This window comes from Myotis lucifugus, unplaced genomic scaffold (assembly GCF_000147115.1).
Source record: "Myotis lucifugus unplaced genomic scaffold, Myoluc2.0 scaffold_5, whole genome shotgun sequence".
NCBI classification, from domain to species: Eukaryota; Metazoa; Chordata; class Mammalia; order Chiroptera; family Vespertilionidae; genus Myotis; species Myotis lucifugus.
The window spans coordinates 12,733,355-12,749,828 of record NW_005871053.1 but is presented as its reverse complement, the minus strand read 5'-3'; the positions used below and the strand labels follow the sequence as shown (position 1 = coordinate 12,749,828).

The 16,474-nt window shown below is 40.1% G+C and overlaps 1 pseudogene; it reads right to left on the bottom strand.

The window, feature by feature from the left end:
• Nucleotides 1–4,752: 4,752 nt before the first annotated feature.
• LOC111823118 lies at nucleotides 4,753–10,333 on the bottom strand (annotated as a pseudogene).
• Nucleotides 10,334–16,474: the final 6,141 nt, after the last annotated feature.

Below are 16,474 nucleotides of genomic sequence, written 5' to 3'. Positions count from 1 at the left end.
CATCAAATATATTAAATTTCATAACCTCACAATGGTAACCTAAATATAATTTTTAAAAGAAACTCACTATATCTTTAGAAGATGCTACTGAAACGACTAATTATTCTGAAAGCTGAAAACCACTGGAAGAGAGCGTTTGTTCTTCCTTTTCTTTATGAATTGGGCCGTCAGGTAACTAGATGGTGTGTGAAATACCTTTTTAAAATAACTCCATCTAACAAATGCAGAAATGAGAGGATTTAAATATCATTATTCTATAACCCCTAATAAGGTAATGGCTCTAGGAGCTGAATATCAATGATTGCTAGAACAATTAAGTGAAAGGCTGATGGAGGGAGACACTGTACATCAGACAACAAAGGATAGTGTCCCCTAAGAAATGGGAAACAGAAAAGCTTTGTTTGAGATGACCTTGAGAGAATTCCCGGCCACAGGGCAAGGAGGGTGAAGCCAAGGGAAGCTTGGTAGGTAGATTCCCTGAGTTGAGGAGCGAGCACTGGGAAGGACATTGACTCAGCAGTAGAGAGTAATTACCCCTAGACCAGTGGTTCTCAACCTTGGCTGTTATGGGGTGAGGCCACAGCATTAGTAACAAAGAAACAGAATTTCCAGAGGATGAGGCCCAGAAATCAGGATTTAAAAAAGATTCCCAGGTGATTCTAATGTGCAGCCAAGGTTGAGAACCACTGCCCTGACTAAACACTGCTCTTGTCCTGCCTAACAAATTGCAAAAAAAAAACCTCAACAAAAATAAAGATAAAAATGTTTCCAAATAACAACTGTGTCTCAGAATATAGCTCAAGGACATTTATGAGAATATAAAAGTATTCATATTCAACAAAGCAAAATTCAAGATGTCTTGATCCATCAAACAGGCATATAACGAAGCAGGAGACTATGACTCATGACAAGGAGAAAAGTCAACCCATCGCAGCCGACTCACTGACATAGATGTCAGAACTATCAGATGAGCACATCACAACAGTTTTATATCTGTATTTTCCATGTTGGAGGAGTTAAGTAGAGGCAGAGAAGATAATACTTAAAAAGACTCAAATCAGACTTCTACACATAAAAACTACAATGTCTGAGGTAAAATGAAAATACACTGGATGATATTAAACACAGATGATATATTGCAGATGAAAACATTACTGAACTTGAAGTGATAGCAATAGAAACTACCCAAAATAAAACAAAGGGAACGTTTTTAAACAAATGACCAGCAAGCTGTGGGATCATTCCCTGTGGCTTATTATAGGTGTAAGTGAAGTTCTTGAAGGTGAGAGGAGAGAGGGTTGAGAATTAAAATATTTGAAGAAATCATGGCTAAAAATTTTTACAAATTTGATAAAAATCATATATCTTAAGCACAAGAAAAGGCTACATGAAACTTAATCCCAAGGGAAAAAAAATGACACCAAGGCACATCATAGTGAAATTGCTCAAAACCAGTAATAAAGGGAAAAATGTTAAAGCTGCCAGAGAGGACAGAAACAGGCATGTTCTGTACTGAGGAGAAAGGTCAAGATGACAGCCATTTTCTCAGTGGAGAAAGGCAATCAAGAAGGCAGTGGAGTGACGTGTTTAAAGTACTAAAGCAAAAGCTGTCAACCTCAAATTTTATATGCAGCACAATGTGGTGAATGCAGCTATCATCCCCAAGAGTTTACACATCCCTTCCTACAAATCCTCCCTCCTGTCAAGCCTGCCACTCTCTTCCCCTTGGTCCCTAGGCAACCACAATCCTTTCTCTGTCACTATAGATTAATTTACATTTTCTTGAATTTTATATAAATGGAATCATATGGTATATATGCTTTTAAAAAATCCTCACCAGAGGATATGCTTATTGATTTTAGAGAGAGGGGTTGGGAGAAAGAGAGAAAGAAAGAGAGAGAGAGAGAGAGAGAGAGAGAGAGAGAGAGAGAGAGGAATATCGATTGCCTTCAGTATGTGCCCTGACTGGTGATTGAACCCACAACCTTTTGGAATACAGGATGATGCTCCAATCAACTGAGCCACACCATTCAAGGTGGTATGTATGCTCTTCTTGTCTGACTTTTTAAAAAATATATATTTTATTGATTTTTTACAGAGAGGAAGGGAGAGAGATAGTTAGAAACATCGATCAGCTGCCTCCTGCACACCTCCCACTAGGGATGTGCCTGCAACCAAGGTACATGCCCTTGACCAGAATCGAACCTGGGACCTTTCAGTCCACAGGCCGACGCTCTACCCACTGAGCCAAACTGGCTACGGCTCTTGTCTGACTTTTTTCACTGGGCATAAGTTTTTGAGATTTATTCATGTTGTGTGTATGAATAGTTTACTCCTTTTTGATGCTGAGTAGTATTCCATTTTATGAATTCATCAGAATTTACCCAATGCCTGTTAAAGGACTTAAATTGTTTCCATTTTTTGATTAATATAAATAAAGCTGCAATGAAAATTCCTGTATGATATATGCCGCCCTTGCTTTTGAATAAATACCTAGGAGGGGAATGGCTATATCATGTGGTAGGTATATATTTAATGTTTTGCAAAAACTGCAAGGCTGTTTTCAAAAACTTCTCAATGACCTAGAGAGGTAAGAATAGTTAGTCTCTCCTAGCGACTAGGAAATTGAGAATCAGAGATATTGATTTGTTCAATATCACTTAGCCCATAAGTGGTAAAACAAAAAATAAACGTATTCCTCCTAACTCTACAATTAGAGAAGCTCCCATCAGCCCATAGTTATTCCTAAAAACCTAACGTCTCACCACTCTTCTTGCCAGGCTGACTGATTATTACTAGAGAAACAGGGGATTGGCAATCTGCTGTTAGGGCAGGGCTTTGAAAAGTTATTCCATGAAACTTTAGTCTACAAGATGTGTGTGGTACAAGGTTTCCGTGGTCAAGAAAGTGTGGAAATTGGAATCCATGAGCCCCTTGTGTAAATTCATTGTTCACACGGGACTATGAAGGGCACGAGAACTTCTATAGTAACAAAACCCATTTATTTTTGTTTAATAAAAAATTGTTAGTATTTCCTAACAATATTTGAACATAGTACTTTTTTTAACCACAACTTAGACAACCAAACACATTTTTATTGATTTCAGAGAGAAAGGGGGAGAGAGAGAGAGAGATCTAGAAACAGCAATGATGAGAATCATTGACTGTCCGCTTCCTGTACACCCCACCCTGAGGATCAATCTGCAACTCAGGCATGTGAGCTGATCAGGAATCCAACCGTGACCTCCTGGTTCCTAGGATGACACTCAACCACTGGGCCACACTGGCCAGGGCACAACTTTTAACTTTTAACAGGATGTTATAAACTTATTAAAAATGTGTTAGAGATATAATAAACTTTAACAAACTTTTATTTAGGCCTTTCCAGGTCAGGATAACAATATAGTCTCCTTTTACCTGGCCCCTCAGAACATGAAAAAAACACGTAGAGCTACAAGTCTTAAAAAAGTAGGAACTCTTATACCAGAGCAGCAAAGTGCGGTTTCTGTATCAATTGCCTAGATAACAGAATAAAATAGTTACTCTGATGTGAAAGTGAAACCTCTCAGGGCTTGTTCATTTCAAGCTGAGTTCTTTGACATTTTGAACTTCTCTAAAAGGAAGAAAAACTTGAAGCCACTTCCGGGTTGATGAACAAACCTTCCTGCTTGTAAGGACATCTCCCCGCTGGGTCCTGTAGATTGTGGGGCCCCACGCAATTGAGCGAAGTGGAAAGAATTAGGAACAATTTGTTGACCTCAATTACCTTTTGCCTGCAAAGACCAAACTCCATTACAAACTAAATGCCAAACCATATTTATGCTTTAGAAACAAGGCACCAAATTTGGGTCCAGACTGTCCAGGTTACCTCTTGAAACTTCCGTTGTCCTTGTTTTGACTGAGGTTTTCCTACAATAATTTGCCCCCATTAAAATGGGGAGCATAACAAAATCCAGAAAGACTTAGTTTACCAATTCTCTCTGTCCACCCACACTGTCAATGAATGACTCTACAGAATGATAAAGAGTTGGGCAGAAGGATGGCAGAAGGCTGTGCAGAAGAAAGATCTATGTGTAGGTTATTCTCCACTTCCTGCTTCAGATCCATTCTCTCTCTGTCTTCCCCATCCTGCATGGTGTCAGGTGGGCACTAGACCAATGCGGGGGGCACCCCACAAGCCATACAGATGTCCAATCACTATGCTGCACATCTAAACCAACACAATATTGAATGTCAACTGCAATTTAATTAACAATATAAAAATCCCCAACAGAAAATAAGAATAGGGACTAAAATTAACTAAAGAAATGATTGATCGCCCCACCCTCCACCTTCACTCCCCACCCACTGTCCTCATCCATAGGTGCACGATTTTTGTCCACCGTGTGAATTTTGAAACAAAAATATCCTGGAATAAAAATGTTTACATGAATAAGTGAACAGATACAATGATTCGCACTGGGCGGAAATACCCAACACTGACGTTTTGATACATGATCTGACCCTGCTAATATTTCCTTAATTCACTGATTCAGTTCCAGTGGTTCTCAACCTTCTGTCCCTTTAAATACAGTTCCTCATGTTGTGACCCAACCATAAAATTATTTTCGTTGCTACTTCATAACTGTAATGTTGCTACTGTTATGAATCGTAATGTAAATATCTGATATGCAGGATGGTCTTAGATGACCCCTGTGAAAGGGTCGTTTGACCGCCAAAGGGGTCTCGGCCTGCAGGTTGAGAACTGCTGAGTTAGACCATCAAAACCTTCATAACCAACTGAATCTCTTTCTTGCAAATAGGGCATGAAGCCCCAGCGTTCTTTAATTTCTGGTACAGTGAAAACAAGTGACAAGATGGCTTGTCCTCCCACGAATAATGTCCCAGTCTCTTGGTCTTTTCTCACATAGAGTACATGGCTTCGGGAGATTCCAGCAATCCTCCATGTTTTCTAGAACTGTTCTCTGTTTCGAGAGGTTAGCTGACTGTTCTCCTCTTGCTTGCTATGATCGCTTGGCTTTCAGGCCTGTGTGCCAAATCCAAGCATTCCACCGCGTTGCAGGGATGAGAGAGTTTGGGGTTTCCTTCCCTTCTATACATCTTTAAGTTTTAACAACTGGAGCTGAGCTGGTTCTTCGGCAATCAGGGTCATCAATTCCTTCATGCTCCTTCTCTTCCCCTACAGCAGTGATATCAGATGTGGAGAGAGAATAGGTTAACTTAGAACAATCTGAACACCAATCTTTCCTTGAGGCCCAACAACAAACACAGTGCCTCTTGCTTGGAGTGTTAAATTAAATTTCTTGCACTCAGTACACTGTCACTCATCCTCAGAGCAAAAGTGCCAGTGTTGCTCAGACAGGAATCATTCCCATGCCAAGCCTGGGGGGGAAGAGGACGTCAGTCACCCAACATCTGTTTTTCACAGCCTTTTTTTTTCTGTAGTGTCTGAAAAAATTCCAAACAGGCTAAGGTTGTTCACTAGTCCCATTTTGCTTCATCTCTTACGTCCTCTCAAGTGGAACAGCTTAAATTACCCAATTTTCAGTCTTTTGAACTCATCAGTTCAGCTTTCTGATGTTGACACATTATAATTGCTTGAACATAATGTGAACATTCACATTAATTTTTTTCTCAAGCAAAACGTAAAATGCAATTGAACGAGACCCACCATTAAGATGCTGGGCTGTGTCTGTACCACCGTGCAAAGGAATTCGCTAACCAGGACGAGAGATGGACAGGGTTCTTGTCTTGCGGACTAGGGAACTGAGCTTTTTGTTGTTGTTTGAGTTTTTAGTAAAATGCTTCTCTCCCACCCTTGACTGTAGTGGCTTTGACATTTCAAAAGAACAGCTGGAGGTGCAGGAATAGGTGAAGGAAAAGTTACACACGGGGCAGGTGGAGACGATCTACAGCCTTATTCTGTAGACTCACTAAGTACATGTCAACCTACCACCACCTAGAAGTAATTTGTTTTTAATGATAAATTTACAGACTCTTCGGCACCTCATGCTCACAGGTAGAGCAGTGTTTTTCCTCGGTATTCAAGGGGAACACCGAGGCCTACATTGAACAGCAGTCATCCAAACTGCAGTATGTGGTTTTTCTTTTCTCCACAAGTTGACTGCCGTTCTGAGAAGGGGTTTCTCAGGGCCTGGCTTGACCGGCTGCAGCAGAGGCCTGGGGACAGCCCGCTCTGCAAGGAAGGTCCTGGCTGAGCAGGGCCAGCGAGGTGGGCTCCAGTGAGCAGCAGGCTCTGGGATGGGTGTAGTGGGGCAGGCAGGACACGGTCCCAAGGGCACATTACAGATTGGAGATGGCTTCTGAGAACAGCAATTCACACCAGAAAGGGCCAGGAGCGCTGATCTGGGAAATTGGGAAGAGAAGGGTTACCCAAGGCCACACAGTAGGCCAGCATCACAAGGACACTGTCCTCCAGCAGCCAGGCCCTGAGCATCTGCCAAGAAAAGGCAGAGCCAGTCCTACAGGTACTGACACCAGAGCCGTCAATTAGGTACAAGAACCAGAAGAGACTTATTTGCAGGACTGGATGAAAGATGGGCACTGGGCTCAGAAATGGATCCTGGTACTAACAGGGCACATGAGGGCAGAGGCGGGGAAAGCTAACGATGCAAAAGACAGAGCTTCCATTTAAACAATAAAGAATTAAAAACACACACACACACACACACAAAACAGAGCTTCCAAATAGAGCTCGTTGCTTCCGCTACTTAAAATCTGATTTGATCCTGAAAGTGAAGGGCTGTCTTTGGATTTGCAGAAACTTCTTTCTCAGGGCTTAACCAAAATTCAATTCTCTGAACATGCCTATGACATGTAGTATGAGTCAGGACTCTTAGAGGAAAGTGACAGAAAACCAATTCAAGTTAGCTTTAGGCAACCACAAATGAAAGGACTTTACTGGTCCATGTGTTTAACTGGAAAACACAGGGTAGACCCAGCCGATATAAACACAGTTGAATCCAGGGGCTTAAATACTGTCCCTTCAGCTCTTCTCCATCTTTCATTTCTACTTGTCTGCCCAGTGGTGGGCTGGAAAATGTTTTTAACAAACTGGGTCTCTGAAGAAAACAAATGTATGTATGTACACACATAAGCTAATAGAAAGGATGTGTAGCACAACTTATTACTACTAATCCTATATAATAAAAGGCTAATATGCAAATTGTCTCCTCGGGAGTTCTACTGGGAGTTCGATTGCTCGCTATGACGGGCGCTGACCACCAGGGGGCTGCGCAAAACATGGCAGGTGACCAGTGGCAGTAGGGCGCTGAGGGAGTGAAGAAGGAGAGGGCGGGGAGGCCAGGAGGCAGAGAATCTGATCAGCCCTGATTGCCAGCCAGGCCTAGGGATCCTACCCGTGCACGAATTTTGATATAAAAACCTAAGGGTCTGACCAGTAGCTATGATGCGCAATGACCACCAGGGGGCAGACACTTCGACTGGTAGCTATGACACATACTGACCACTAGGGGGCAGAAACTCAACACAGGAGCTACGGAGCTGTGGTGACTTGGCAGATGTGGTTCTCAGGTGACACACCCAAAGAAAATAAAGAAACTAGAGTTCTATCTTTCTCTCTCTCCCTCCCTCTCTCTCTTTCCCCCTTGACCTTATTTGAAGACACAATGAGGAGGTCAGGCTCTTATTTGAACCCAATCACGCTGGCACTCTGATCTCAGACTTCTAGTCTCTAGAACTGTGAGAAAAAAAATGCCTGTTATGGTATCCTGGCCTATATAATAAAAGGCTAATATGTAAATCAACTGAACAGCAGAACGACTGGTCGCTATGATGTGCACTGACCACCAGGGGGCAGATGCTCAATGCAGGAGCTGCCCCCTGATGGTCAGTGAGCTCCCACAGGGAGAGCACCACTTAACCAGAAGCCAGGCTTGCGGCTGGCAAGTGCAGCAGTGGTGGCGGGAGCTTCTCCCGCCTCCACGGCAGCACTAAGAATGTCTGACTGGGGGGGCCTAAGCCATCAGTAAGACATCCCCCGAGGTCTCCCAGACTGCAAGAGGGCACAGGCTGGGCTCAGGGACTCCCCAGAATGCACGAATTTCATGCAACGGGCCTCTAGTTTTGTTATAATGCCCTGGGAGACTAAGATAAGGCCCTAGCCCCCAATGTGGCTGTATCTGGAGATAAGGTCCATATGGAAGTAATTAAGGTTAAAAGAGGTTGTAAGGGTGGGTCCCTAGATAAATTTGATGGTTTTACAAGAAGAAGATTTCTCTCTCCCTCCCTCCTTCTTTTCCTTCCTCTCTCCCTCCCTTCCCTCCTGCCTCTTTCTTTTTCTGTGTGCACACTCAGAGGCCATGTGAGCACACGGCCAGATGAAGGCTGCCTACAAACCAAGAGAAGAGGATTCATGATAAAACCTAGCTTGTTGACATGTTGATCTGGACTTCTCAGTCTCTATAACTTTGAGAAATAAATGTCCACTGTTTAAAACACTCAGTCTACGGTATTTTGTTATGGCAGCTGAGCTGACTAATATGGGCAAGAAAGATGAAAGTGAAATAATTACACATGTGGGAACTTCCCTCTTTTTGCAAAGACTTACTTTTTTGCTGAATGAGATTGTAGTTTCTGAGAGCTAGAATATTTCCTCATTTCTTTGTGCTATTTATAATGTAACGTCTTTAGCCATGATACATTTTTATGTTTAATCTGCATAAAATTTTCTCTATAACTGCTGAATTTAGAGACAGGATTAATGAACTATGCCTTGTGGTCCTGATTTGGTTGACTGCTTCTTTTGGTTCTTTAATCTGGTATGTTGACATTCTGGTCAATATAAACACCCCAAATTTTTTCATGAGACCTGCTCTTACGGTGTTTTCCTCATGATCTGGATTTGAAAAAACTGACCTTTTTCTGCTCTGGTGTGGGAATTTACATTTCTATTCTCAGTTACTCATTTCAACCCACTTTAGCAATCAATTGAGATAGTTTAATATTTTGATTCTGCTACCTGGCATATTATTTATTCTCACCAGCTTTATTTTGCTTTTGCTATTACAATTCTTTAGGCTTTTCATGTCTTCATTCATTGTTAAGCAATTTTTTAACAGGACAGATTCCTTTGAAATACTACTAGGAGCTTCTTTTCACATTGCCATCTATCCACAAAGTAATTCTCTTTTATAATAATTATGCAAACCATTACAAATCCACTCCATGCCCCATTATTGTGCATAAGCTTTGTTTTGTGCATAAAGACATCAGGTGGGACCAATGATATAAGCCAATTAGATTTAATTCTTTGACCAATAGTCTAGACTCTAGAAGAACTATTATGCAATTTTATAGAATTATAATTTTGTTTCTTGTAAGAAACAAACAGGATTAGCAATATATGATGCTTGTAAAGTAGGTCTTTAAACCCCTTTCCAGAAGATAAAAATCTGTATGTTGCAAAATGGAAGACACCATATAATGATTGCCAAATTTCTATGAAAAATTCTTTTGTCTAGAAGTTAACCTATTTTGAGTTTAATAAAGCGTGGTGAAAGGCCTGCCCACTAAAGATGCCTAAGACAAGTTGACAATAGGTGGTGATGTCTCCATAGCTCATCCTTTCTGCCCTAGGACTCTTAATAAAAGGGTTAAGCACCTCCCTTCCTTGTGGCAATCACTGGACCATGCCCATGGAGTTCTCGTGTGTCTGTCTGTGTAAAGGGTTGTTGTTGGGAATGGGTTGGAAGTGGTTTCCTGGATTGCATGCACATTCCAATGAAAAATTCATTTGTAGTAAAAATGTTTCAAAATAATATGAATCATATGTTACTGTTAACATTATCTTAGAGAAAAAAAGAGGATAGTCGAAAAATTATTTATTCAAGAAAAAAGAAGGGCAACCTTGATTTCTGAAATGATTTAATTGATTTTAAAAAGAATTGAACTTGGCATAGCCATGGGGCAGAATGGGATTTAAAGGTATCCCTCATTTTGACAAAGCTCTACAACAAAACAGGCCCCAGAAGTGGACTAAGTTTTCTTCTGGTTTTGTGCTGAGACAATTCTCCCTTGAGAGAACAAGTTTGCTGATGGGGGCGGGTCAGAAGGTAACAAGGACTCTCTGGGGGACAAATCACTGTTAATGTGTCAAACTAGTGTCTTGTCCCATTTTTAGGTGCCCTCCACCTTGTCTCCAGCTTACATCTTTTTCACACAGCCTTTCAAAATCACAAGTCCTGGCTGGTCCATCAAAACACCAATGCACCCGTGCCGCCTCCCCACTTCCTTTCTCCTTGAGATAATTTCTCATGACCTCATCAGCATTTTGCTTTGTAGAACCTCCCATGTCTCTTTAGCCATATTCCTTCTGAGTCTCAGATGATGGTCCATGTGTACATTTCCTTTGGACATTCTGCAATTTGCTTTCTCAAAGTCCAAGGCCATGCGTACCCACTCATGACTTCCCCCCTTTTGTTACCATTATGTGATGGGGCCACTTCCCTCCATGACTCCTGCCACTTCCATACCCCTAACCAGGCTTCCATGGTGGCGAGAAGTATAGCCAGTGTAGCAGTCTTCCCTATTGTTTTCCCTACACTGACATAGAAGAATTGTCAACAAGCTAAAGTTAAACCAAGGACTTCTTAGATGCTCTTCTTTGGGTAGAATGGCACACCAAGAAGAAGTACCATCCTCTTCAGGCCTCCATTACTAAATATAGCCTTGCCACTGTGCCCTTCTGTATTCCATACAGGGTTTATACCTTCTTGACTGATCTCTCCCATTAAATGCTTCTTTGTATTAGAAAAAAAACACCTCCCTTCCAATACCCCATTCCAGTTGATGGTTCTATTCTTTTAGAACTTTGCAACACCAATAGTGTCACATTTACTTTTCTCTATGAAAATGTCATGTTTATTTTATCTATTATCTACACTGCATGGAACTTATTTATCTTTATATTACCAGCATTAGTCAGAATACCTGAAACACGATAGTCAATAAATACAAGTTGAATAGGAATAAGTAGGTAGACATATATAAAGCCTTAAATAATTTTTAAGACCCTTCCCTGTAGGTGTATTTTCTTGAGAATAATTGGGCTCTTTCTTTACTATTATTCTTTTCTCTATATGTCATGGACTTACATTTTATGAGTTTATAGATTCTGAGACTTGAGTTTACGGCCCTAATCTGTGCCTCTGGGCTTACTAGGATTCAGTGTTACCTTCCTGCCCTCCCTCAAAGACAAATATAGCATTGACATTCAGAGAGTGCTAAAGAGAAAGCCAATGAAAAAATTTCATTATAAAACTGCCAAAGAACCAGCTTCCCATTATTTCTTTAAGGCAAAAGATTACTTTTGCATTATTTGAAGATTTACCTCGGAGATTTGCCTGCTTTTCAGAAGGCTGTCTGAAATATTTGGGCCTGAAAGAAGCAGGAGGGAACGAGAAGTTTTGAAGATTCAGGGGTTTTATCCTATGATATAAACAAATCACTGTGTACAATATTCCTAAGAGTCAGCTGCACATAGCTCTTATAGGATAATCAGCTAAAGCCTAACTGCGGATTCAGGGAGAGTTTATTGTTTCCTCTTACATAGAGCAAAATTACATTGCAATGCAGAGGACAGAATGACTATGATTTTAGATGTAGAAATACGTAGATATGTCAGAAAGGAAGCATGATGTTTTAAAATAGCTTGAAGAATAAAAAATAACTGAAAGGAATAGTGTAAATAAGACAAGTATCTGGTCAGAGGAACAAGTTAAAAATACTGTTTGTGGCCAGGGCACAGTTTCAGAGGTGTCTTTCAGACTTATATATTTTTTTACAGACAAATTTTCTAGCAAAGCATTCAGTCTCATAGCAAGTAAACTATTGGAATTTCTGAAGACAAAAACTTATATGATTCAGAGTGAACTTCCACGTTCTTAAATAAAGAACTTTCACCATTGTGCTCATGAGTAGATTTCCTTTGTTAATGATGATACTGTCTATTTGCCTCTTCACAATTTCCCTTTCCCATCCTGATGTCCGTGAGCATTAGCAGAGCTCATCCTTGACCTGATTTTCCCTCTTGATGCACTTTCTTTGAATTTTCATTGTTGACCACAAACTTCAGCATCCCACTTTATAGGTGATACCCAAGACTTTATCTCTAGTCCAGACTCAAAACCATCACTTCCATCCCCATAACTGTCATAGTTATTGCATACTTCCTACTTCCACATCGTGCTGTGACTTTAAATCTTCACACAACACATCTTTCCATTTTGCCATGTGGGCTTTCTCCTTGGCAGGTAGAGAGACACCCAGAAGTTAGCTAGTATATGAGGGGCATATAGGAGATATTGCCAGCTGCAGGTAGGGACTTAAATGACACACGCAAGAAAATTCCTTGCTGCTTGAGGACTTCCTGTTCTGGCCTCTGCTCCTGAGTCTTGGTGCTATTTCTCCCTCCTGAGTCTGACCTAGTGAGTTGCCCTTTTTCTTTGAGAACTAACTCTCCCCAGAACCAGACCATTTGTCTGATCTGACTACTGATTCCTCACTTTACTCCACTGTTCTCCACTGCATTAGCTTCACCAAGACAGTCTTTTGTTGAACTTTATATATAGTATGAGGAAGTTGTCATAAGACATGTCTAAGACTATTATCTATGGAAAAATATGCTTTGAACAAAGTGTGGTTAGATACAAGGAGAACATCTTGGGAAAATGATTTGTTCAAAGAGTGCATGTGGCAGCTCATCACAGACTCATCATTAGAATGTAAGTTCCATGAGGCACAGACCATGCCTATATTGGTCCTCTTAAAAAAATATATATATATATATAATTTCAGAGAGGAAGGGAGGAAGAGAGAGAGAGAAAGAGAGGGAGAGAAATATCAATGAAGAGAGAGAATCATTGATCAACTGCCTCCTGCATGCCCCATACTGGGAATTGAACCCACAACCCAGGCATGTGCCTTGACCAGGACTTTCTGGTTCATAGATTGATGCTCAAACACTAAGCCACGCGGGCCAGGCTATTGGTCACACTTTTATGTCCAGAAATTATCACAGTATCTGGTACATAGTAGGTTATTTGGTATCTATAATAATAAAAGGGTAATATGCTAATTAGACTGGATGTCTTCCGGATGTCCTTCCTGACCAAGCGGGGAGGAGGGAAGCCAGTCCAGGTCCCGGGTGCCCACGGGCAGCCTGAGGGAAGCCAGCCTGGATTCCGGGCGCCGGACGGAAGCCGGTGCCGGCAGCTGGGGGAAGGAAGGTCTACTCTTGCACAAATTTTCATGCATTGGGCCTCTAGTTTATCAATAATATTTGTTGAAAAAAATGAGTGAATGAATTAATGAAATGAGGGTATCAGCAATTTCTCAATTTGCCAACTTTAATGAAGAGTGATTATTCTTCCCTAAATGGCAGTTCCAATCATGAATCTACTGAATAAATATCTCTTGTTTCAAAGGATGATGAGTACTCAAACAGCCTTTAGTCACACTGCTGCCTCAGGGACTGCTGGGGGCAGTGGGGCACAAAGGAGAAGCCAGGTGCTGTGAGTAAGAGCAATCTCTGATGCTCCAACCCCTGTTCAATCAGAAGAGCTCTCTTTTTATTTGGTTTTCCGACTGGGAATATGTGTAACTTTTCTTTGAAAAGATGTTGGTCACTAAAATAAAAATGTGGAAAACCATTGCTTACACAGCTGACACCAAAAGATTTAATGGACCATAAGTAACTAGACAATTAAGAATCTTGTAAAATAATGATAAATAAATATATCTATATGGAAAACTATGCAACATTCCTTAACACTTTTCTACTTCTCCTTTCCTTTGATGAGCTTTGAACCATCAAATGTCTGCTTGACTTTTCTCTATCATCTCTCCCAGTTTGTCCTTTCCATCGAAAAATAACCTGTTAAGAGTTCCCATTCCTTTAGTCTCTGTTCTCTATTAGGTAACTGTGAATGGTAGTAGGTTTAACTAGTCCCAATAGATGAGCTACTAATCCTAAAACAACATCTTTATTAGGAAATCCTTAAAGAGTGGTTCTTCTGAACAGGGGTCAGAGAAGTATGTGGGGCCTAGTAGCTTTTTAGAGCCTGGAATCATTCCAATTGGTCAGTTGCCCAGAGCATATGGGGATAGCCTAAACGATGAAGGAATAATCTTAAAGGAATTGTACTTCTTTATATGCCTGATCTCTAACTACTCTACCATGGGAAGTAAAATGTTCTAATTAAAACACTGTTGTACAATTACATTCTTTGCTATGAATTAAACCATTCTGTATATTTTCCCTATGATAACAGACCCATCTATTAACATTATGATTATTTCTGCAAGATGATGTAGTTCAGGAAAAAGAAAAGTCTTCATAAAGTTTCCCAGGAAACTAGAATGTTGGCAAGATTTCATTGGGATCAATGTGAAAATAGTGGGCGGTGAGGAGGTGGAGAGAAAATTTTGTAACAGAATTTCAATGGAGTCACAATAATACCCACTGTGCCGCTGAGGTTCTGTGAAGGCCGGAGAATGATCTACACCAGAGAAATGGTTACAAACACACGAGGCAAAGGCAAGTGCAGAACACTGCCAAGCCAAGGAGGCTGGCTGAGCAGGAAAAACAGCAACACATAAAGACTCTGTGACATGAACTAGTGCAGCTAAATACTAATTAGTGACTGGATATTGTACAACGGCTTAATTAATATTCTCACATTACAAAAGAGCACCTGTGAGGCATTGCACACTCAACCCTCTAATGAGTGTAAATTCACGTTGGGCTAGTAAAAGAATAGAAGTAATTGCCCCTGCCATTTGCTGTTAAGGGGGTTGACAAATGAAAACTATGTTGTCTTTTTTTTTTTTTCCTGGCTGGGTTAATTCCCAGGCCTGTTAATCACATACTGGTTACATCAGTGAGATTTTTTCCATCTTGTATTCTATAAATCAGGACATGTAGATGTGAAGTTATTTGATATAACAACAGCAACAGCAAAAACTGAGGAACCTTTTATAATGGAAGAAATATTTCTCTCCTGATATCAACATTCATAGGTAGTTAACCAAAAATACATTGATCATGAATTTCAAACACAGGACATACTTGAACTAGAAATTATTATATTATTATTTAACATTTAGGCCAAGTTTTAAAGGCATCAAAAGCTATATATTTTTTAATGTAAATATTAACATTTCATAAATTATCCTTTAAAAGTTAATACCTTTTGTTACTTATTTTTATTGTTAATGGCCTTTATTGGCATATACTTATTAACATTAGCACAATAACTAGTTTTAAAAAGTGAAAACACTGATTCAATGACAACCATAATTATATTGAACAATAGTTTCAAGACATTTTGTTAAATAAAAAACGTAATTATGATAGAAAAAAAAAAAGCCATGGAGCAGGTGCTTGGTAGATTACTATAAAGGTGGTAGTGATGAACTTTGTTAAATAATGCTATCATCAAAGTAAAATATTGTGCCACTCTTTTTTTTCATTTCATTGGCTTTTAGGGACTTAATTTTTCCAGGTTTGCCCTTGGTGTTTATTTTAGCTTTGTTGCACCTTTACTTTTATCAGGAATTGAGCATACAATATGTTATTCATCCTCTAAGCAACCAAGCCTCATTCATTCCTTTAACAGGCTACAATTTTTCAAAAACCATTCATTGAATATTTTGAATATCTGAATTGATAAGTAGGTAAAAATGGTTATTGCTATTCTGTGGCAAGAGAGTTAAGACAAGTCAAGTCAATAAGAACCCATCTATCCATTTCCACCATCCCTTCACTATTGTAGAACTCCAACTTTATAGCCCTAGAATTCAAAACACAAAAAAAATAAAGAAAACACATCCATTTGAAAAGAATATTAATTAGATAGAGAAAGGGAGATGGAAAGGAATGAGATACCATTACAGCTGAATAATGACAATTGCCAACAATTTTTAGATCACTTACTGTATCCTAGAAACTATACCCAGTACTTAAAATAATTTTATTTTAAAATGTTCACAACAATCCTATGATTAATTACTGTTATCACAATTTTAGAGATGAGAAAGTGAATCCTAGAGAACTTTTTAAGAATTCTTTATTGTTGAAAGTTTTACATATGTCTCCTTTCCCCCCCATTGACTTCTCCGTGTCCACTCACACCCTGCAGCACATGTCCCCACCCCCTATTGTTTGTGTCCATTGGTCATGCTCAGATGCATGCATATAAGTCCTTTGGTTGATCTCTTACCCCTGCCCTCCAACCTCCCGTCTTCCCTCTGAGGTTGGATGGTCTGTTCAATGCTTCTATGTCTCTGGACCTATTTTTTTCCATCAGTTTATGTTGTTCATTATATTCCACAAATGAGTGAGGTCATGTGATATTTTTCTTTCTCCAACTGGCTTATTTCACTTAGCATAATGCTCTCCAGGTCCATCTATGCTGTTGCAAATGGTAAGCAT